We start from the raw sequence: 22,743 nt of genomic DNA on the forward strand, positions 1-22,743 counted from the left end.
TGGTACTTGTCAATGTTCTCATCTGGAAAGACAACAAATAATCGAGGTAATGAATAAGCAATTGTGTGTGTGTGTGTGTGTGTGTGTGTGTGCGTGTGTGTGTGTGCGTGTGTGTGTGTGTTTGCGTGTATGCCTGCCTGTGTGTGCTCCTAGGCCGTACCTGACGGTGCTGTGGCTGAGTTGCCTGGAACTCATCTCGCTGGGGAACTTGCTGCCTGGAGCAGAGACTAAGGAGGTACTGCAATCTTAGGGACTCTCTGTTACAGCTGGCTTTACCACTGGGGACCACCACACTCTATGGTCAGCTTACGATGCTGGGGGGAGGAGAGACAACTGTCAGAGGGTTGTCTTTTAAATCAAGAGCATTGGAGCTGTTAATGGCAAACCCTTCTGAAAGCACAGTCACCCATACAAAAAAAGGTGCTACGTGGGAACCATGTAGGGTTTTGGGTTTGTCCCCATGGGGGAACCCTTTTTAATGCTAGGTAGAACCTTTTGCAGAGGGTTCTACATAGAACCCCCTATGTTTGTTTCTTCTTAGAACCCCTGTAATTGGGTTTCTTCCTAAACCATCTATGAAGAGTTCTACAGAGAACTCCTTTAATCTTGACAGGTTCTTCCTAGAACCGTTTATAAAAGGTTCAACCAGGCTTTAAATTGAACTCTTTATGACAATAGACGTTGCTAATTGTACAAAACATGAAAGAACACCTTCCTAATATTGAAAAAATCTGGTTTACAGGCCACCATACCTTCAGTCACATTATGCAAGCTGCAAAACGATGTGTAATTCTTATTGGCATCCAGCCAGAGTGAGTGATATCCAGCATTGAACCTTTTAATCATACGCAACCTGCATTCAGAATGACTGCTGGGGCCAGGAAGATTTTAAATGGGAGCTACCTAAACCATCTTGACTGAACAACCATCTCCGTAATGAGGGCAATAAGTCAACTACTAACAGATTCAATTAGTTTAGAATAAGTATGCTATTTATCTTTGCATCATGATCAAGAAATCAACCAATGCACATGCAAAAACACAGATATTGAAACAAACTGTAGAGCATGCTTTAGAGCAGTTTTGAAAATATAATAATGATGGGTGTGGCTGAGTGTTTTACTCTACACAAAGTCAAAAATTACACAAATCACACTCACTTCTGGTTTTCACACCAACACTGGGGTTATTTTACACCACCGAGTGTTAATTTACCTCTGTTACACTGAAGTGTTACTGAAAAAAATCAAAACTAGGTAATATTTGGCAATTTGCTGTGCACAAATGTTCTCATATTAAGTACAGTTTAAAACATTTCTCACATCTTTTAAAACTGAGAAATTTAAAGTTGAACCTTTTACTGCAGTGGGCTAAATCAGGGTCATACAGTGTATTCTTGGTAGCCTTAAACAAATCTATGTTGAAACAAAGTATTCACCTTAAACACATGTTTATGGTCTTAGAGAATTAAAATAAACACCTGTACCATGTTAGATATAGAGTTGAAATGTATTACATTTTGAGTTTGCATTCAATATTACATTCTGAAAAATAACACTATTTTTATTTTTAAATCATGTTTATTAATTATGAAATGATGAAAAAAACAGTTCTTCGATGATAAATGTTCTATGTAGAACCCTTTGACTTTCAAAAGAACCTCGTCTTCCAAAAATGGTTCTTCAGATGGAAAAAGATTCTTGGTAAGAACCCAATCCCTCTGCAAAAAAGACTATCTGGTCTACAGTGGAACTAGTAAAAGTACTATAGTAGTTGTAGTACAACCAGTATTCAGTAGTGCTCACGTTGGGGAGCGGTATTTAGTCTCCTCCAGAGGCTCGTCGTGGTGACAGTGCGGAGGTGGTTCTTCAGCTCATAGGCAGTGATTCTGTGGGTAACTGAACTCCCAGCACAAGCTCCCCCCACCACCGGCTTTTCTCGGCATACCTGATGGAACACCATCCCATACTCTAAGCTGCTGGGCGATCTGACGGGGGAGATAGAACAAGCACGCCAGCAGGTTGATCGTAGTAAAGGGAAGAATGTACTCAACTCAAAATATTCTTGTGTAGACAAGTAAACAGAGTGCTTGAAACCAAAATAGATCCAAATTTAAAGTGTTATTAGCACTCACTTGATTATGATTTGCAGCTAATAGAAGCTTGATTTGAATTGCTCTCAATTGAGCAAAGCGTTATATTGTGCAAGTAACAATCAAGTGTGAGAAGCTGCATTGGTTTTTTCATGTTGCAGGGCTAAACCAGGTTTGAAAGAGGTTAAACAAGGTTCAAATGAAGATGTTCGACACCTATAAGTCAAATAAAGTTCTATAAAAAAGTGGTTATTTCAATTCAGTAAATTTGCTGAGTGTGTGTGCAAATCATGCAAACAGTGCTGTATACTATATTTGTGTGTTGTCTCTCCTCTGCCTACTTTTAGGTACTCGGTTTCTGCCTCCTCTGGCAGCATCTGGGCATTGTTGTATGTAACCGTAAGTAACCTCCTTTAGATTGGGCAGAGCCATCTTCTCCAGCATCCTCTTAGACACAAACTGCTCTAGCTGGTAGTAGTTCCTGCCCATACAACTGAATAGAGATAACAGGCCTGTCAATGACATGTACCTGCCACAAGTGTAGTAGTGTTCTATAGGTACCAAACGGAGGAAAAGTCACTGAAACAAGGAAGGACTACCTTGACTTGTCCAATAAGAAATGCTCATTTTGTCATGCGGAGACAAAGGTCTCTTTACAGATGAGCCCTGTATTATCATCAATGCGCACATCACTATTCACATCAATACTGAAAAAAGCAAAACACAATCATAAAAACAAACACATTCTCAGTAAGGTCCTCAACTAGCCTTTTGAATTGCTCTAGACCAATTAATTACATTTTCGAAAAAGCCTAGAGATTATTCACAAAGTAAGGTGCAGTTAGACCCAGTTCCGCGAGGCTGGAAAGGGGGCATAGACCCTCAGTTGAAACTTGTGCCACTCTCCCAGTTTTTATGCCCCTATATAAAATGAACTAAAGTTCAAATGATTGAGTGACAGGTTGGCGTGAAATCTGTATCTCCCGCTGCGCTCTATCAGCACCACGGACAGAGCGCGCTCGGAGTGTGTGTGTGTTTTGTGTATCCGTCCAATTCACATACAGGTGATTAGCAGATGTTATTGCGGGTGTAGCGAAAATGCTAGCTTCTAGCTCCGACAGTGCAGTAATACCTAACAAAGTAATATCTAACAAATTACACAACATATACCCAATACACAGAAATTCAAGTAGGAATTGAATTAAGACTATATACATATGATCGGAATGGACTAAAATACATTAGAATAGTATAGAATACAGTATATATGAGATGAGTAATGCAGATATGTAAACATTAAGTCACAAAGATACGGTAGATGTTATAGAATACAGTATATACCTTATGAGGATGATAACAAGACATGTAAACATTATTAAGTGACTAAGATACCGTAAGATTATAGCATACAGTATATGCACATAACTAAAGTGACTAGTGTTTCATTCTTGAAGTGGACAGTGATTTCTAGTCTTTTATGCCTATAGGCAGCGGCCTTTAATGTGCTAGTGATGTGTTTAACAGTCTCTCGGTCCCAGCTTTGCTGCACCTGCACCACCTTTGGATTATAGCGGGGTGAACAGGCAGTGGCTCGGGGTGGTTGATGTTCTTGATTATCTTTTCGGCTTCCTGTGACATGGTGCTGTGGGGCAGGTGTCCTGGAGGGCGGGTAGTTGCCCCCGGTAATGGAAGCGGGCAGACCGCACTACCCTCTGGAGAGCCTTGCACTTGTGGGTGGTGCAGTTGCCGGTAGTGGTAGATGGACAGGATGGCTTTCGGATCAGTGCATCTGTAGGTTGAAGAGGCTCTGTTGCGCCTTCTTCACCACACTGTCTGTGTGGGTGGTCCATTTCAGTTTGTCGGATGTGTACGCCAAGGAACTTGAAGCTTCTCCACTGCGGTCCCGCTCTCTGTAGATAGGGGGTGTGCTCTCTGCTCTTTCCTGAAGTCTGATCATCTCCTTTGTTTTGTTGACGTTGAGTGAGAGGAGTTGTTTCCAGGCACCACACTCCCAGAGCCCTCACCTCCCCTCCCTGTAGGCTCGTCATTGTTGGTAATCAGGCTTACTACTGTTGTGTCATCTGCAAACTTGATGATTGAGTTGTGTATCTCACTGTAGTAGGCTGTTTGGGTAGGCGTAGGCGTTCCCCTTTTGTTTACCGTGTTTGTTTATTTCAGCCTAAATATAGATTGTGTGTCATGCCTTCATTGATCTGATATTTTGCTTATAGGCATATTAGTAGGCCTACCGCTATTCTGTTCCGTTTCATTCATTCGCATTAAGTCTGTATTCTAAGCTAAACTGCTATTCCTTATTTTGTTGCCTTACTCACTTTCAGCATATAGTTTGCATCATTTGGGTAAGACAGCTGTGGGGGTACTGGCTGCATTCACACAGGCGGTTTGCAATAGGTGAATTATCTTATCGATAGTATCTTGTAGCCTGTTCGTTGCCAAAACAGCCGTGCTTTAGGATGTAGGGCGCTCCATTGTGTTGATACAGCGAAGTGGAGATGGGCTACAGATTTCACACCAACCCGTCACTTCAAAAAGCACTCAATGGTCTCGAGTCTCTGCATTTGAACTTATGTTTATTGTTGAACAGAGTTGAACAGCGAAACCGGTTTCAAGATTTACCCCCAAAGCCACTCCTTTTCAGGGAATAATCTGCAAGAACCGATAAATTATAATAAATCATTTATATGAACAGCATGGCGTGAAATTGAACTGTTAATACATACAGTGTCTAAGTCTGTCTTCTCTACTGTCTCTGCATGATGAATCAACGGCTCCAGGGTGGGGACAGACCTGGCCCGTCTCAGTATGGAGCGCAATTCACAATACATGTAAAACCAATCATCTCTTGCAGTCTTTCTCCCTGTCCATCAGCTCCATTCAAATTGCATCCAAAATAGATAATCCAATTATAGATTGATATATACCCTATATATATATATATATATATATATATATATATAGATGTCCTAGTCTGCCTCTTTCAGGCAATACATTCCTTCTTATCCGTAAGCCTCCTTAGGTAGACTAGAGCATCTCTGTTGGACATCGTTGTGCACGCCGTCCATGCCCAACAGGACTATTCGAAGATGGAAAGCAAGCATGTTTTTGCCAAATGTTAAATACAGGATCCACAGAACTCACGAGGTTGTGGGTGTCTGTAAAGGGTGGTAGGCTGGTAGCAATTATTATCAGACCATCAGACCAATAACCAACCATTCGATCCATATTCATGCAAGAGAAGCGGCCGTTCTGCATCTAATTCCAGTCCTAAGCAGTCATGCAGATGCCATGAGAATGATGAAGATAAGGACAACGAAACGTATTTCATTTAACTGTTGAAAACGAGGGCGGAATGAAGCAACAATAGAGGTAGGCTAATAACATCAAATCCGTCTAATCAAATCAAATTATTATTTGTCACATACACATGGTTAGACAGATGTTAAATGCGAGTGCTTGTAAATGCTTGTGCTTCTAGTTTCGACAATGCGTGTGATAACCAACAAATAATCTAATAACAATTCAAACTACTGTCATATACACAGTGTAAGGGGATAAGGACATTAGGGAAATATTAGACTAAAGGTACCATGCGTCAGCCTACTAATTAGCCTATACAAGTAGGCCCCTACTATATTTCAAAATGAATTAGGCCATACTATATTTCAAATTGGCAAGCCCTATAGCCTACTTGTAACTTTGTAGGACACATGTGCTTTGCACAGAATCTCATGTTCTTCTGCTTTATCATGGTTTGACCAGCGTGCGTAATTCCATATAATACAGTATAATACTATACAGTAATACAGTTCACACTCAAAAAGATTAGCCTATTGGAGATAGTTTCATTTTGTTTGTTTTTACCAATGGGAACATATAGCTAGCTACATCTATGAGCTTTTATGTTTTTCTGTCCCGCATGTGCAGTAGTCTATACGATATAGATAATGGAACAATCGTTTGGCCTTTTTTGGGGTTTGGGCTCAGTAAATGTCACTAATGTAGGGCTCATAAAACATATTTAATATGCAACTCATCAGGCTCAGGTAGCATCAGGTTTCAGGCGGTGGCCCGTTCCCTGTAGGTTCATGCTCTACAACATCCAGAGGAATACGACCCCACCTCACACAGGAACGCGCGCAGGTCCTAATCCAGGCACTTGTCATCTCACGCCTGATTACTGCAACTCGCTGTTGGCTGGGCTCCCCTGTCTGTGCCATTAAACCCCTACAACTCATCCAGAACGCCGCAGCCCGTCTGGTGTTCAACCTTCCCAAGTTCTCTCACGTCCACCCGCTCCTCCGCTCTCTCCACTGGCTTCCAGTTGAAGCCGCATCCGCTACAAGACCATGGTGCTTGCCTACGGAGCTGAGGGGAACGGCACCTCAGTACCTCCAGGCTCTGATCAGGCCCTACACCCAAACAAGGGCACTGCGTTCATCCACCTCTGGCCTGCTCGCCTCCCTACCACTGAGGAAGTACAGTTCCCGCTCAGCCCAGTCAAAACTGTTCGCTGCTCTGGCCCCCAATGGTGGAACAAACTCCCCACGACGCCAGGACAGCGGAGTCAATCACCACCTTCCAGAGACACCTGAAACCCCACCTCTTTAAGGAATACCTAGGATAGGATAAGTAATCCTTCTCACCCCCCTTAAAAAGATTTAGATGCACTATTGTAAAGTGGCTGTTCCACTGGATGTCATAAGGTGAATGCACTAATTTGTAAGTCGCTCTGGATAAGAGCGTCTGCTAAATGACTTAAATGTAATGTAAATGTTTCAATTGTCATGCTGATTTAAAGCTCTATTAAAGCCGGACATATTTATATGCTTTATAATGCTTTTGAATGACACTTCCCGGTTTTGCCAGGAAATATCGGGTTACCCGGAGAAAAGTGCTGTATTCTGGATGAAACATTTGTAAAATACGGAAAATATTTAACCCTAGCATAGCTTGATATAAGCAGAATTCAATATAATTCCAATGGAAGAACCCCCCAAAATGTTGCCCCTTCACCGATTTCAACTGCCCCCTGACTCACTGGGGTCTAAAGGTGCAAAATAAACTAGAAGCAGATTTACCTAACTCAGTGGAGATGGAAGGATCGCCAGAGTTAGCCATCCCTGAGACGGTCTGGTATCTTGTACATCCGTATGAAGTAAGGTACGGCAGAAGTTGATGGGAGCAGGGCTTTATAAACAAAAGAGTGAAAGAGTGCTTCTACACCTGCATTGCTTGCTGTTTGGGGTTTTAGGCTGGGTTTCTGTACAGCACTTTGAGATATCAGCTGATGTACTAAGGGCTATATCAATAAATGTGATTTGATTTGATTTGATATGCAGCGATCTACAAGAGGGGCCAACCTACTTTCTGGTACAAAATGCAGTGATGTGTACTGAACCTATTGTCAGTAATAAAGCTTAATGCACTATGATAAACTGCATCCAATGGCTTCCAGACAGTGGCATTCATAAAGTTAATATTGCAAAAATCTATAACGGCTATGAATGTCGACCGATTGATTTGTTTTCTATCGTTTAATGAAAGGCATGGCCCTATTCCTATAAAATAAGCCCAATTTACTATTTATAAGCGGGGAACGATCAATGAGGGAACCATCTAATTGTACAGATGCATATACCATCAGATACATTTTACTTGATTTTACCTGCATTATGTACCAAATTCAGTTCAACAAAGGCTTTCTGTAAAGCAATGTAGGCAGATTGAAGCTCTGAAAGAACCTGCTCAACCTTGAGGGCAATAGCATACACAACAGTGTCATCTGCATACAGGTGTATTTTTAACATTTTCTGTAGATAAACCAATATAGTTCATATAGACATGTCACGATCGTCGTATTGAGGACACCAAGGCGCAGCGTGATATGAATACATCTTATATATTTTAATAAACAAAAACAACAAACCGAACGTGAAGCTATAATAATACTAGTGTCGACACAGGCAACTAGACATAGACATGGACAATAACCCACGAAATACCCAAAGAAGATGGCTGCCCCTAAATATAATAAACACCTGCCTCTAATTGAGAACCAATCTCAAAACCCTAGACAGTACAAAAACACATACATCACCCATGTCACACCCTGACCTAACCAAAGTAATAAAGAAAACAAAGAATACTGAGGACAGGGCATGACAAGACAGTAAAAAGTACAGGACCTTAAATGTATCCTAGTAGGACACCTTTCGTAAATTCAAGGAAATCTGACGTAATACCATCAGAAAAAACAGTGTCCCCCATGTGTCAAGTAATTGTCAAACCAATTACATGACACCTGAAGAAATATACCAATTGCAGTCAATCTTTGAATAAATAAAGAGTGGTCAACAGTATCGAAAGCCTTCAATAAGTCAATAGAGGAGAGCTTAGTGCTTCATCCTATCAATACCCTTTACCACATAATTTAACACCAAGGTTAATAAACCTACTGCTCTGGCTGGAAGACTGATTAAGAGCCATACAATCTCTCAGGGTTTTACGGAGAACGTAATCCATTATGTACTTCATAAAATAAAATATTTAAAAAATTAAATATCTGAGACAGTGCTTCACTCAATTTACCTCAGAAATGTAGTCCCCAAACTCAGCCTGTAGAGCGAGAGCTGCCAGGAACATGCCTGTCTCCTCGTTGCAGTACAACCTGTCCTCTAGGATGTCCTTCCGCAGCTGCAAGTAGTACTGGTGAAGGCCACCCCTGTGTCTTGGAACACCACAACAATGTACATTTCTTTAACGAAAAACTGATAACTGCATTTCACTAACAGTTCATGACACCAAATATCAGATACTTTAAATTTAAAAAGTATTGCAGACTCACAATATGAAGGAGATATCATCAACAAAAAACTTGATCCCTTAGAAAAACAAGAAAAGAGGTCGACACTACTTTCTTCCAACTGTCAGGAGCAACTTTAGAGATTTTCGTCTCGTGGTCCAAGAAGAAATATTCATCATCTAAATGAAAGGAAAGATATATGACATTATAAAATCAACTTTACAGATGTAGCATCTTAATTTGAGCCAGCTTGCTACAGCAGGAAAATAATACTGCCGCAACAGGAAATGTGAATTATTATGTGGATTATAATGAATTAATTTTTTTTTGTAGGGTCGATACATTTTTAGTTAGGGAAAATCAAGTCTGACATTTTAAAGTAGAAATGACAAACTTTAGATGCCTTTTTAAACCTTAAATACACTACAAGTTTGCATGCCCTGCAAACTTCTCAGCAACAAGAGTGATCAAATTAAGATCCTACATCTGTATCTTTATGAGACACAAAGCTGTCGTCAGTTTCTTACCGTCGGTGTAGGCCAGTCCGAAGTAGAAGTGCTCCACCAGGTTAGCGTGAGCCACCACCATGTCGAACACGTCCCTCCCTCTGGACTTCATGTCACATCTGACCAATACAGACTGACCACTGGGCAACACCACAATGACCTCCCTCTGAGACGAACAAGACCTGCCCTTCTTAGACTGGTGGGAAGAGAGGGATGAGACGAAGGAGTGAGAGAAAAAGAGAGAGAGAGAGAGAGAGAGGGAGAGGGAGAGAGAGACACAAACAGACACACAAACAGAAAGGAGGGTATAAAAAAAGATACACTCAAGGACAAAAATCATTAATATTGTGGTAAATGTTCTTACCACTATGGATCCGGGTAGCTCCAGAACTACCTGGGGTTCGTCAGCCATTCTGATAAACTCGGGACCAAGAGCCTGACAAGACACAACACGATGTAAACACAGCAATGCGGACACACAATCGCACCATAATAACATTGCTACACACAGAAACAATACCAACACCACAACACACAGACACGCACACACACACACACACTCACTAACACACGTCCGTACACTCTCCAGTCTATGTGTAGGATGCACCAACCCTGGTTGTGACCGTCACTATGCTCCAACAGCACTGCAGTCTGAAGTCAAGACTGATAAACCAGAACTGGATCGGAGGTGACAGCTACCTCAATCTCACTGGGGCCATGACGTCAAAGGCGAAGCTGACTGAACCTAGTTTATTGTATCTTCGTTTCATCCCCATACACACACACGTTGCTGCATGTACACATCCTAGTCATCAAAGAAAAACTATTTTTCCTGTAAAAAACCTTGAATGTACTTTGAGTAACATACAAATCAATCAAAGTATCTAAGAAACTGGGATTCTAGCTTAAACTGTATAGGAGCCATATGCCTCATAGGACAAACTATGAGAATAATAAGAAGTACACAGTCTATAGAATCTATGATTTAGAGTCATGCATGCTCTTGTGTATTATTACCCCCAGAGCCCAGCAAATAACTCCATGGGCCTAAGCCAACATCACAGGGTGTCATAGATTGTCTATGATCTAACGGACAGACGGATGGATGTAGGTATGGCTGTAGGTACGGATGGACAGACAGACTTACCTTGGCTTTCCTCTGGGTGAGGCTGGCTGAGGAGTCGCTGAAAGTGATGGAGGGGCTGGGGGATTGGGGTATGCCCTTTGAGGGGACGCCAATGTAGGGGCTCTGGCACAGCCAGCTACTACTACTTTCTCTGTGTCTGAGACCCTGTGGCAGTCTTGAAGGACAGGGGGAAAAGAATCAGAGAGAGAAGATGGAGAGATTCAAAGAAAGAGAGATAGTCAGAGAGGGAAGGAGAGAAAGAGAGAGCGAGAGAGAGAAATAAACAAGGACAAAGTGCAGAAGGGGACAGGGGAGATGAGTGACACACTCAGACAGTGTCATTGTTGCTCAGAGTCAAAGACAACAAGTAGTGAGAGATATATATAGAAAGTTCAGAAAGAGCGTGTGAAGGAAATTTTACTTTGTGAAGAAACAGTCTTGAAATGTTAATCTGGTCTTTGGTGTCATAAACAATCATTGGTCTCTGCCTAAGTCCGGTGAGGATATGAGGGGTGGGAGGAGAGGGAGTCATGACCTTCTCCTGAGGACTATCTGGTGGAACACCAGAACACAAACAGAATATGTTTGTTAAGTTAAGATAGACAGATGCCAGTACCAACCCTATGAACTATGCCTATTTAACGTGTCTGCAACCAGTATATAAGGGGACTAACGGGAACCTCTCCAGGTTGGAACCTCTCCAGGTTGGAACCTCTCCAGGTTGGAACCTCTCCGGCGCGCCGATAATAAACAATGATTCATTTAAGATGGACTTCCTGTCCCTGTGTAAGAAACTCCACTTGGTGCTGCGAGCAGGGGCTCTCTTCTTGCCCCATATGCATCTGTTATGATTCTCTTCCTGTTACTTGCTTTGATTCTGCCTGTGGAGCTTTCCAGTGGGGATCTGCGAGGAAAAGCGTTGGCGCATTTTATGAAGTGCGAGGGAAAGACAAGATTAATATTTTCAAGACTGTTTCTTCAAAGTAAAATTTCCTTCACAACAGGCTTTAATCTTGTGCCTTATTCCAAAACACTTTTTTTTTGTTACATTTTCCAATACTTTTACAGCATTAGTTGCTCATTATCAAGTTTGTTGTAGACAACATAAAATCATAAATTTTTGTCCATTTTCATGTATAATCTTAGCAAAAAGGGTTCGTCAAACATTTCTCCAATGGAGTCAGCAGAAGAACCCTTTTAGGTTCTAGATAGCACTTTTTTTTCCAAAGACTGTAGGATACAGTAACGGATGAGGGCGTGCATATTTCCCAGAGTCTATCTGGTTGTTTAAAGTCTGAGGATACACACAGGTCAGTCCCACAGGTAGGTGTGTTTGTGTGTGTGTGTGTGTGTTCATCTGCTTCGTTAGCCATGTACGCAACATTTCCAGGTATATATACCGGTCTATGTTCGGTGGGTATGCAGGGGTGGGCGAGCTCCTGGCTTTCTGTCTCCAGGGTTTGTGAAGTAAACTTTCTGTAACACAAATACCAAACGACACCGATAGAACAGATACTTTAGGAATAAATAGGCCTAGTACAAACATTTGTTCAGTTCAAAGATACTTAAATATTTTAAACATGCCACACATTATACTGTTATACCTATTGCAAGAAACACGGAAATCTCTTTTTTTTTTGTTGTACAGTATTAACAAATATCATGAAAAACACAGAGCTGTCGAGCTACTCCTCTGCAAATCCAGAATTAAGTCACACAAATATTTTTTTCCCCATGAGTCACTAAACATGAAAAACCAAAACTGTATAGCGCTTTAGTTTACAGTGCTGAAATAACGGTAACATCCAGAAAGTAATAGTAAAGAGTAAATAGCACTGCAACGACCAGGTAAGAATGAAGTAATAACCTGTTAAAGATAAACTACAATCACCAAAAGTACTCCTGCTCATCGAACATCCCATTCCAAAATTATAACCATTAGTATGGAGTTGGTTCCCCCTTTGCTGCTAGAACAGCCTCCACTATTCTGGGAAGGCTTTACACTAGACGTTGGAACACACTAGATGTTGGACTGCTCAGGACCTCAGACTGGGGCGAAGGTTCACCTTCCAACAGGACAATGACCCTGAGCACACAGCCAAGACAACAGAGGAGTGGCTTTGGGACAAGTCTCTGAATGTTCTTGAGTTGCCCAGCCAGAGCTTGGAATTGAACCCGATCAAACATCTCTGGAGACCTCGAAAGATCTGTGCAGCAACGCTCCCCATCCAACCTGACAAAGCTTGAGAGGATCTGCAGAGAAGAATGGGAGAAACTCCCCAAATACAGGTGTGCCAAGCTTGTAGCGTCATACCAAAGAAGACTCGAGGCTGTAATCGCTTCCAAAAGGTGCTTCCGCAAAGTACTGAGTAAAGGGTCTAAATACTAATGTCAATAATGGTCATATTTTCTTTTTGTGCAAACATTTCTACAAACCTGTTTTCACTTTGTCATTATGGGGTATGTTGATGAGGATAAAAAAAATGTAAATCCATTTTAGAAATAAGGTTGTAAAGTAACAAAACGTGGAACAAGTCAAGAGGTCTGAATACTTTCCGAATGCACTTTGTGTGTGAAATTGGTTTTGATTTAGAATGGACCACTATCATGCACCAGTCTCAAAACAGGGGCAGGGGAAAACATATACATGTCATCTATGCACTTAAGTAGCGAATGAATCACGCCTTTCCCATGGTTCATTTTCCTACCAGCCAGGTAGGCTTTACTCCTGTTGTAAAGGGAAGCAATGTGCTTAATATTAGGAAGGTTGAGAAATAAATACATTAGGCCTAGCTTATAGAGAGCTGAGGGATCCTTCCCTTTTTTAATACCGGCCATCAAAACGATGTTTTCTCACGCAATTGTATAGCCAATAGAAATGTTGTGCAGCATGAGTTCTGGGGTTCTGGGGCTTCTACAAAAGTTCCAAGTACATTCTTCCATTTTTAAAAATAAAAATAAAATCTAACAATACAAACCATGCATAGACAAAATATTTTTGCTGTTGGCGTTTGATTCAGAAGCTCTAGCGCCGGGAAGGCAAAGTGTTCGCATTTGAACCAGTTCATGCTCCGCCTACTCGGCAGGCCCAAAGAGCAAATCGAGTGCACTTATAGGCCTACTGTTGGCCAATCAGAATGCTCAGATCACCGTGTCTGCACAGTTTCCTCGCACCAATAGACTAAAAGTAAGCCTTGAACGCACAGCAAAGTTCTTAATGTGAGATGATTTAAAACCATGACTAAACAGATTCAGCGAATACAGGAAAGAGCTGCTGTTTTTACGAGTGAGTTCATGTTTAAGTTGTTATTCAGCACTGTCAACACTTTTGTAATGCATAAAATGTGCGTTCTCCCTACTTCCACTCACACTACAACCAGAACTGCAGCTGCTACGAATGAGTATCGTAAAATGTTTCGTCAAACTTTCGGTATTATTAGCGGCTTGTGCCTTTTTTAATATCAAGGAATATTTCACTTTCTCTGGTCATAGGGGTAACATGAATTGGTGCATGAGGTAGAAATAGTGCAGCTTAAGTTTTGCCATCAGCTGGAAGACTGTGTCCCTTTTTCTCAGAGGAGGGAGAGAGAGAGGAGGGTCTGTGAGTTGCATGAGAGGCAATCTCACCGCTGCTACCTCCCTCCCCTTAGACTGACCATCAGTTGAAGGCAATCAGTCCAGTAAAGGTGCCTCACGAGGAATACTACAAACTATATATAACCAGTGTGATCATATATCTAAAATGTTGAAATATACTTTCAGAATGTTCTGGGAAGAACAACATTGGCAGGGTAATTTAAGCACAGCCATTATGAAGTGATCATTTATTGTGCCTATAGCCTACTGCACAAACCTCATTGCTACAGAACTGGATTTAATTGGTTAATGTTGCAAACAACTTGTCTTTTTTAAGTCATGTATAAAAATAATCGGAGCATTTTGACTCAGAAAGTGATCTTGACTCAGGAACGGTTGGTGACCACTTCTCTATGCCAAATGACATCCAGTTGCACTATTCTTTTTCTCTCTGTAGCCCATTTTTAAAAAAATATTTAAATAATAATGCATTTGATTCATCCACAGTCTTAACGATGGAGTGTCAATCGATTTCTAGTTTTTAATAAGCAAATGTTTTTCAAAATGATTGACGAGAAAAAGTACAGACCAACCCATTGGGTATCTCATCGCACCCTCATTTGACAAGTCTTGAAAGATGCAAGTACAGATTAAACGTACATTTATACAGTAAAACTTCTGACAGCAAACTTTCTAATTCCGCCCATAACTTTTGAACTTAATATCAATCACAGAAAGCATGAATCATTGAGTCCTGTTAGCTTGACACTTAAGACATTACTCTGCCTTGCGCTATAGAATTTGTGCATTTTGACTCCTGTATAATATTCATTACCTATGTTCCAATAATCCCTCCATTTTGTGCCAATGTCAGTCCTTTTGAGGTCTTGGCAGTTGGATAGGCTTTCTGCAAGGTTTTGTATATCTTAAATTCATACTGGGTATCCTTTTCGGACACAAAATTCCCTCAACATTGCTCTGATGTCCAAATGATATGATATATTTTTTAACCCAGTATATTGTTGGAGATCAAAAAAAAATGTACTCCATTTTAAAGAGCTTTTCTTACTTTGAGAAAAAAGGAGCAGTATTTTGTAGTTCAATCTCTAAGTGTCCTGTAAAATATTTGTAGAGATGACATTTTTCAGCCTCTTTGGAGGCTCCTTGAATTAGCCTTTTTTATTGCTATGTCTGTCTAACTTGCTTAATGTGTGATTTAGGTCACCTGCTAAAATATTAGTTCCAGTCTGTGTTTGATCTTATATAGCTTGAATTATATCTAAAAACACTAGAGGATGGGGGATATACAATGAAATCAATGTGTATTTTCACCATGTTAAGGTACAATAAAAATGTAGAAAACGTCCTTCTTGGTCCGTGTGCTGGGACATAAGGGAAAGGGGTGTATTGTTTATCAGACTGCCTACACCTCTACAGTTACTACTGTAGGTGGCAGCATAGGCCTCTCCAACCGAGCTCCTCCTGAAATATTACATTTCTGCTTTTCTGAAGTAACTCTTGCAGAAAAACCACATCTGCTGACAATCTCTTTAAATGTTCAATAACCTTCATCTATGTAATGAACTGGATTTTGTTGGCCTTTGTTGTATAGCATCAAAGATCAAAGAATCAAAGTTCCGTCTGTCATTGAAAAACCAGATAAAACAGTTTAGCAGATGTCATATGAGGGCGGTGGACATCCGATGTATATGGAAGAGTCAAAGTATGAATACATAGTTATTGTACACATTACATACAATTGAAGTCGGAGGTTTACATACACCTCAGCCAAATACATTTAAACTCAGTTTTTCACAATTCCTGAAATTTAAAAAAAAATCCCTGTCTTAGGTCAGTTAGGATCACTACTTAATTTTAAGAATGTGAAATGTCAGAATAATAGTAGAGAGAATTATTTATTTCAGCTTTTATTCCTTTCATCACATTTGCAATAGGTCAGAAGTTTACATACACTTAATTAGTATTTGGTAGCATTGCCTTTAAATTGCTTAACTTGGGTCAAACGTTCCGGGTAGCCTTCCACAAGCTTCCCACAATAAGTTGGGTGAATATTGGCCCATTCCTCCTGACATAGCTGGTGTAACTGAGTCAGGTTTGTAAGGCCTCCTTGCTCGCACAAGATTTTCAATTCTGCCCACAAATGTTCTATAGGATTGAGGTCAGAGCTTTGTCAAGGCCACTCCAATACCTTTACTTTTTTTTGCCACAACTTTGGAAGTATGCTTGGGGTCATTGTCCATTTGGAAGACCCATTTGCGACCAAGCTTTAACTTCCTGACTGATGTCTTGAGATGTTGCTTCAATATATCCACGTAATTTTCCTTCTCATGATGCCGTCCCTCTGGCAGTAAAGCACCCCACGAACATGATGCTGCCACCCCATGCTTCACGGTTGGGATGGTGTTCTTCGGCTTGTAAGCCTCCCCCTTTTCCCTCCAAACATAACAATGGTCATTAAGGCTAAACAGTTCTATTTTTGTTTCATCAGACCAGAGGACATTTCTCCAAAAAGTACGATCTTTGTACCCATGTGCAGTTGCAAACCGTAGTCTGGCTTTTTATGGCGGTTTTGAAGCAGTGTCTTCTTCCTTGCTAAGTGGCCTTTCAGGTTATGTCAGTATAGGACTCGTTTTACTGTGGATATAGATACTTTTGTACCTGTTTCGTCCAGCATCTTCACAAGGTCCTTTGCTGTTGTTCTGAGATTGATCTGCACTTTTTGCACCAAAGTACGTTCATCTCTAGGAGACAGAACGCGTCTCCTTCCTGAGCCGTATGACGGCTGTGTGGTCCCATGGTGTTTATACTTGCGTACTATTGTTTGCACAGGTACATGTGGTACCTTCAGGCATTTGGAAATTGCTCCCAAGGATGAACCAGACTTGTGGAGGTCTACAATTATCTTTCCAGGGTCTTGGCTGATTTTCTTTGATTTTCCCATGATGTCAAGCAAAGACGCTTTTAGTTTGAAGGTAGGCCTTGTAATACATCCACATGTACACCTCGAATTGATTCAAATGATGCCTATCAGCCTTCAGAAGCTTTTAAAGCCATGATATCATTTTCTGGAATTTTCCAAGTTGTTTAAAGGCACAGTCTACTTAGTGTATGTAAACTTCTGACAGTGAATTATAAGTGAAATAATCTGTCTGTAAACAATTGTTGGAAAAATAACAATTGTTGGAAAAAGTGTCATGCACAAAGTAGATGTCCTAAAACTATAGTTCGTTAACAATACATTTGTGGAGTGGTTGAAAAATGAGTTTTAATGACTCCAACCTAAGTGTATGTAAACCTCCGACTACAACTGTACAATCAAATATATCTTATTCCAAAACATTAACAGTAAACATTATGCATTAGAGCTATAATATAGCTAACGTTAGCTAGCTAATGAGTAGCTGATCTCTACTGGAAGTTTTCATTTAGCTCATCTGGGTTTGTTGCTGTTAGCTAGCACATGACAAGCCGTAGTCGGACCTGACATGAATTACCAACATACTTGTACCATTTATTTTATCACTACATAAATGTGACCCGATTCAGGAAACTAGGTGTATGTCGCAAGTTACGACTTCACAGGAGATTCATTTTGAAAGTAAAAATATATATATTTTTAATAAAAATGTGTTTTTTGGCAGAAATGCCTTCTCGAACATCTGAACTTTCATGTGCCTTAATATCAAACTTCTTTGTCATCTGTAAATACAAATAAAATGGTTAAATTACGAGCCTAGTTGGTTTAGCCACAGAAAAAAATGTCAGCAACCTTCCCGCGAGCCATGATTGGCTGAGATAATGAGTGGGCTGGACATGCCGAGAGATGAGTTTGGATTGATCGGTGTTGCATCTTGTGTCTTTAAAATGAGCTGCTCCCGTACTGCAGTATTTTTGGTTTAATACAAATAATACCAGTCGAAAGTTTGGACACACCTACTCATTCAAGGTTTTTCTTTATTTTTACTATTTTCTACATTGTAGAATAATAGTGAAGACATTAAAACTATGAAATAACACATGGAATCATGTAGTAACCAACAAAGTGTTAAACAAATCAAAACATATTTTATATTTGAGATTCTTCAAAGTAGCCACCCTTTGCCTTGATGACAGATTTGCACAAATTGCTGCAAAAGAAACACTACTGCTGAGCAAACATTCAACAAAGAACACACAAAAACATAAATCAAGTACTAGTTTGTACTTTGAGACACTTTTCCTTTTTAGGGCTTTTAAGCGCCAACTCCTCTCCTAATGTCCCAACATTTTGTGGATTATGTCATTGTAAATACATGAAAGACTGCCACTTAACTAGTGCGGTCAGTTTATAATACTTTGTGAATTAAATTAAAGTATAGTGGCTGGTGGGGCTCTACTTAGGGAGAGTGTGTCCACCGAAAAAACAAAGTGAAATGAGTGGAGGCACCACACATACTTCACGGAAGTGTCTGATACCCAACCAGCTCCCTGCCCCACCGATCCCTGGCATAAAGCCCATCGCCACTCTCACCAATAACCACCATTGGATTTGAGCTATAACGACACACAAGGAATAATAATGGCTAGACAACCTGTCCTAATTTGGCCAGAACTTATTAATTTTACAGCAGGTTTGCAAAATAAATAAAACTACATTGTAGTATAGATAAATCCTTCCATCTTTCCCAAGCCAAGCTCGTCACCCCCCTTTACACACCCCCACCCAAGCCAAGCCTGTCCCAACCTCCCCTCTTTTTCCACCCTCCCCTCTTCTCAGAAACATTTACACGCATGCATACATCCACTTACCTGTCCATTCTCATTAATTCACATACAACATATATACCTTATGCATCCATACACCCATTCTCTCCTGCCTTCCTATACATATTCACACATCCATTCATATACACGAGCAGGCACGCACATGGGCGCACACACACACCCATCCATAGAACAGTTATTGCCATGCACTGAGCATACCAAACATTAGGAACACCTATTGACATGCCCTCAGAACAGCCAGACTCTACAAGGTGTCGAAAGCGTTCCACAGGGATGCTGGCCCATGTTGACTCCAACGCTTCCTACGGTTGTTTCAAGTTAGCTGGATGTCCTTTGGGTGGTGGACCATTCTTGATACACATGGGGAACTTTTGAGCGTGAGAATTCCAGCGGTGTTGCAGTCCTTCTTGACAAACCGGTGCGCCTGGCACCTACTACCATACCCTGTTTAAACCGGTGCGCCTGGCACCTACTACCATACCCTGTTTAAACCGGTGCGCCTGGCACCCACTACCATACCCTGTTTAAACCGGTGCGCCTGGCACCCACTACCATACCCTGTTTAAACCGGTGCGCCTGGCACCTACTACCATACCCTGTTTAAACCGGTGCGCCTGGCACCCACTACCATACCCTGTTTAAACCGGTGCGCCTGGCACCCACTACCATACCCTGTTTAAACCGGTGCGCCTGGCACCCACTACCATACCCTGTTTAAACCGGTGCGCCTGGCACCCACTACCATACCCTGTTTAAACCGGTGCGCCTGGCACCTACTACCATACCCTGTTTAAACCGGTGCGCCTGGCACCCACTACCATACCCTGTTTAAACCGGTGCGCCTGGCACCCACTACCATACCCTGTTTAAACCGGTGCGCCTGGCACCTACTACCATACCCTGTTTAAACCGGTGCGCCTGGCACCTACTACCATACCCTGTTTAAACCGGTGCGCCTGGCACCTACTACCATACCCTGTTTAAACCGGTGCGCCTGGCACCCACTACCATACCCTGTTTAAACCGGTGCGCCTGGCACCCACTACCATACCCTGTTTAAACCGGTGCGCCTGGCACCTACTACCATACCCTGTTTAAACCGGTGTGCCTGGCACCCACTACCATACCCTGTTTAAACCGGTGCGCCTGGCACCTACTACCATACCCTGTTTAAACCGGTGCGCCTGGCACCCACTACCATACCCTGTTTAAACCGGTGAGCCTGGCACCTACTACCATACCCTGTTTAAACCGGTGCGCCTGGCACCCACTACCATACCCTGTTTAAACCGGTGCGCCTGGCACCCACTACCATACCCTGTTTAAACCGGTGCGCCTGGCACCTACTACCATACCCTGTTTAAACCGGTGAGCCTGGCACCTACTACCATACCCTGTTTAAACCGGTGCGCCTGGCACCCACTACCATACCCTGTTTAAACCGGTGCGCCTGGCACCTACTACCATACCCTGTTTAAACCGGTGAGCCTGGCACCTACTACCATACCCTGTTTAAACCGGTGCACCTGGCACCCACTACCATACCCTGTTTAAACCGGTGCGCCTGGCACCCACTACCATACCCTGTTTAAACCGGTGCGCCTGGCACCCACTACCATACCCTGTTTAAACCGGTGGGCCTGGCACCTACTACCATACCCTGTTTAAACCGGTGCGCCTGGCACCTACTACCATACCCTGTTTAAACCGGTGCACCGGGCACCTACTACCATACCCTGTTTAAACCGGTGCGCCTGGCACCTACTACCATACCCTGTTTAAACCTGGTGCGCCTGGCACCTACTACCATATCCTGTTTAAACCGGTGCGCCTGGCACCTACTACCATACCCTGTTTAAACCGGTGCGCCTGGCACCTACTACCATACCCTGTTTAAACCGGTGCGCCTGGCACCTACTACCATACCCTGTTTAAACCGGTGCACCTGGCACCTACTACCATACCCTGTTTAAACCGGTGCGCCTGGCACCTACTACCATACCCTGTTTAAACCGGTGCGCCTGGCACCTACTACCATACCCTGTTTAAACCGGTGCGCCTGGCACCTACTACCATACCCTGTTTAAACCAGTGCGCCTGGCACCTACTACCATATCCCATTCAAAGGCACTTAAATCTTTTATCTTGCCCATTCACCCTCTGAATGGCACACATACACAATCTATGTCTCAATTGCCTCAAGACTTATTTAACCTGTCTCCGCACCCTCATCTACACTGATTGAAGTGGATTTAACAGGTGAAATCAATAAGGGATCATAGCTTTCCCCTGATCAGTCTATGTCATGCTATATTTCCCCCTTTTAATTTTCTTATCAGTGTCCATGTAGCCTGTTGGCATCGGCTACTTCCATCATTACGTCACAGAGATGAACAGTTACTTGGGGAAAGTAGATTATAGATTGTGTTTGGGGAGGGGACAATAATACTGTCACAATGTACGATAAGCACGTCTTAAGTATCACTGTATGTAGCCTGCGTGGATCGCTTCTTCCCACTCCGTCTTCTCAGTGCAGGGGGCTCCACTCTGTCCGTGGAGGTCTCCATTACGCTTAATGTTTGTAGGCCTTCGAGTGGAAAAGTTTCCACAAGGAAAAGGGCAAAGTTGCCCTTTGTCTTTTCCTTTTCTTTTGAAGGAGGCCATGTTCTGTTAGATTCGTGCGGCTGAGGTGTTTTACCAACTGTTTGCTTCACTGCTGTACAAAACTAATCGCACACACTCTCACAGTTGCTTCGGGATATATTGCTTGGTCACGTTTAGAGGCTTGATTTTAAACTTTTGTCTAGTTTCTACATATAAACCACATTTTTGTAGGTACAAAACGGAGCTACTCACACACCCTATGCATCCTATCGGTACACGAATGCGCCTCGTAATAGTACATTAATACGTTTCGACGGTGCTGGTAAGAAGAGGATAAATGGCCTCTACTTCTGCTTATTGGCCTCTTATTGATAGTTTTCAGTAACACATTTTCTGCATAAGGAAAATACATCACACTTTATTAGTATTTAGCAGCTACATACTAACTTTATGGGTTATTCCTGCATTCTTGCCTGGATGTTGCAAGCTTATTTCCCTGTTTACTGTTACTTTCCGGACCATATCCTGTTATTTCAACACTGTAAACTAAAGTGCTACCAAAAACTATTTTGTTCCAACCAAACATGATTCAACATTTAACACATGCATTTTACCTGACTTGGTGGAGTCGTTAGAGTACCGTCTGCTCTCCGCTCCAGCCGCGCTGCCCTCACTGTAGTCAGGATACCGATCACGCTTACCTGGTACAACACCGGGTGAAATACCAAGCAAAATACCAGGTGAAACCAGGTAGAACACCAGATGAATACAGTTCATTAATACATAGCAAAAGGTTTTGCAACAGAAGACAAAAACAAGGGTTTCCGTTGGGGCCATGTGAATCAGAGGATGTGAGTGGAGTAGTGGAGCTGGAGAGGAGCAGAATAAGGCTGGAGCGTGGAGCGGATTGAAAAAATATTGGCACGTCTGCTTTCTCTCTCGCTCCAGTCCCGCTCTGCCAAGTGCTCAGAGCACGCTCTGCCCAGGATTTTTTAGTTTCCTTCGTCACTGTTCTTTTAATTCGCCATACAAGTGCATTCGGGAAAGCGTTCAGGCCCCTAGACTTTTTCCACATTTTGTTATGTTACAGCCTTATTCTAAAATGTATTAAATACATTGTTTTCTTCATCAGCAACAAACAATACCCCATAATGACGAAACAAAAACTAGTTTCAATTGTTTTGCAAATTGATAAACTAAATATAAAAAACATACCTTAATTACATAATTA

General features: G+C 42.0%; 1 pseudogene; it reads right to left on the minus strand.

The window, feature by feature from the left end:
- Positions 1 to 18: 18 nt before the first annotated feature.
- LOC127916460 (FERM and PDZ domain-containing protein 2-like) lies at positions 19 to 22,443 on the minus strand (annotated as a pseudogene).
- Positions 22,444 to 22,743: the final 300 nt, after the last annotated feature.

This window comes from Oncorhynchus keta, chromosome 36 (assembly GCF_023373465.1).
Source record: "Oncorhynchus keta strain PuntledgeMale-10-30-2019 chromosome 36, Oket_V2, whole genome shotgun sequence".
NCBI classification, from domain to species: Eukaryota; Metazoa; Chordata; class Actinopteri; order Salmoniformes; family Salmonidae; genus Oncorhynchus; species Oncorhynchus keta.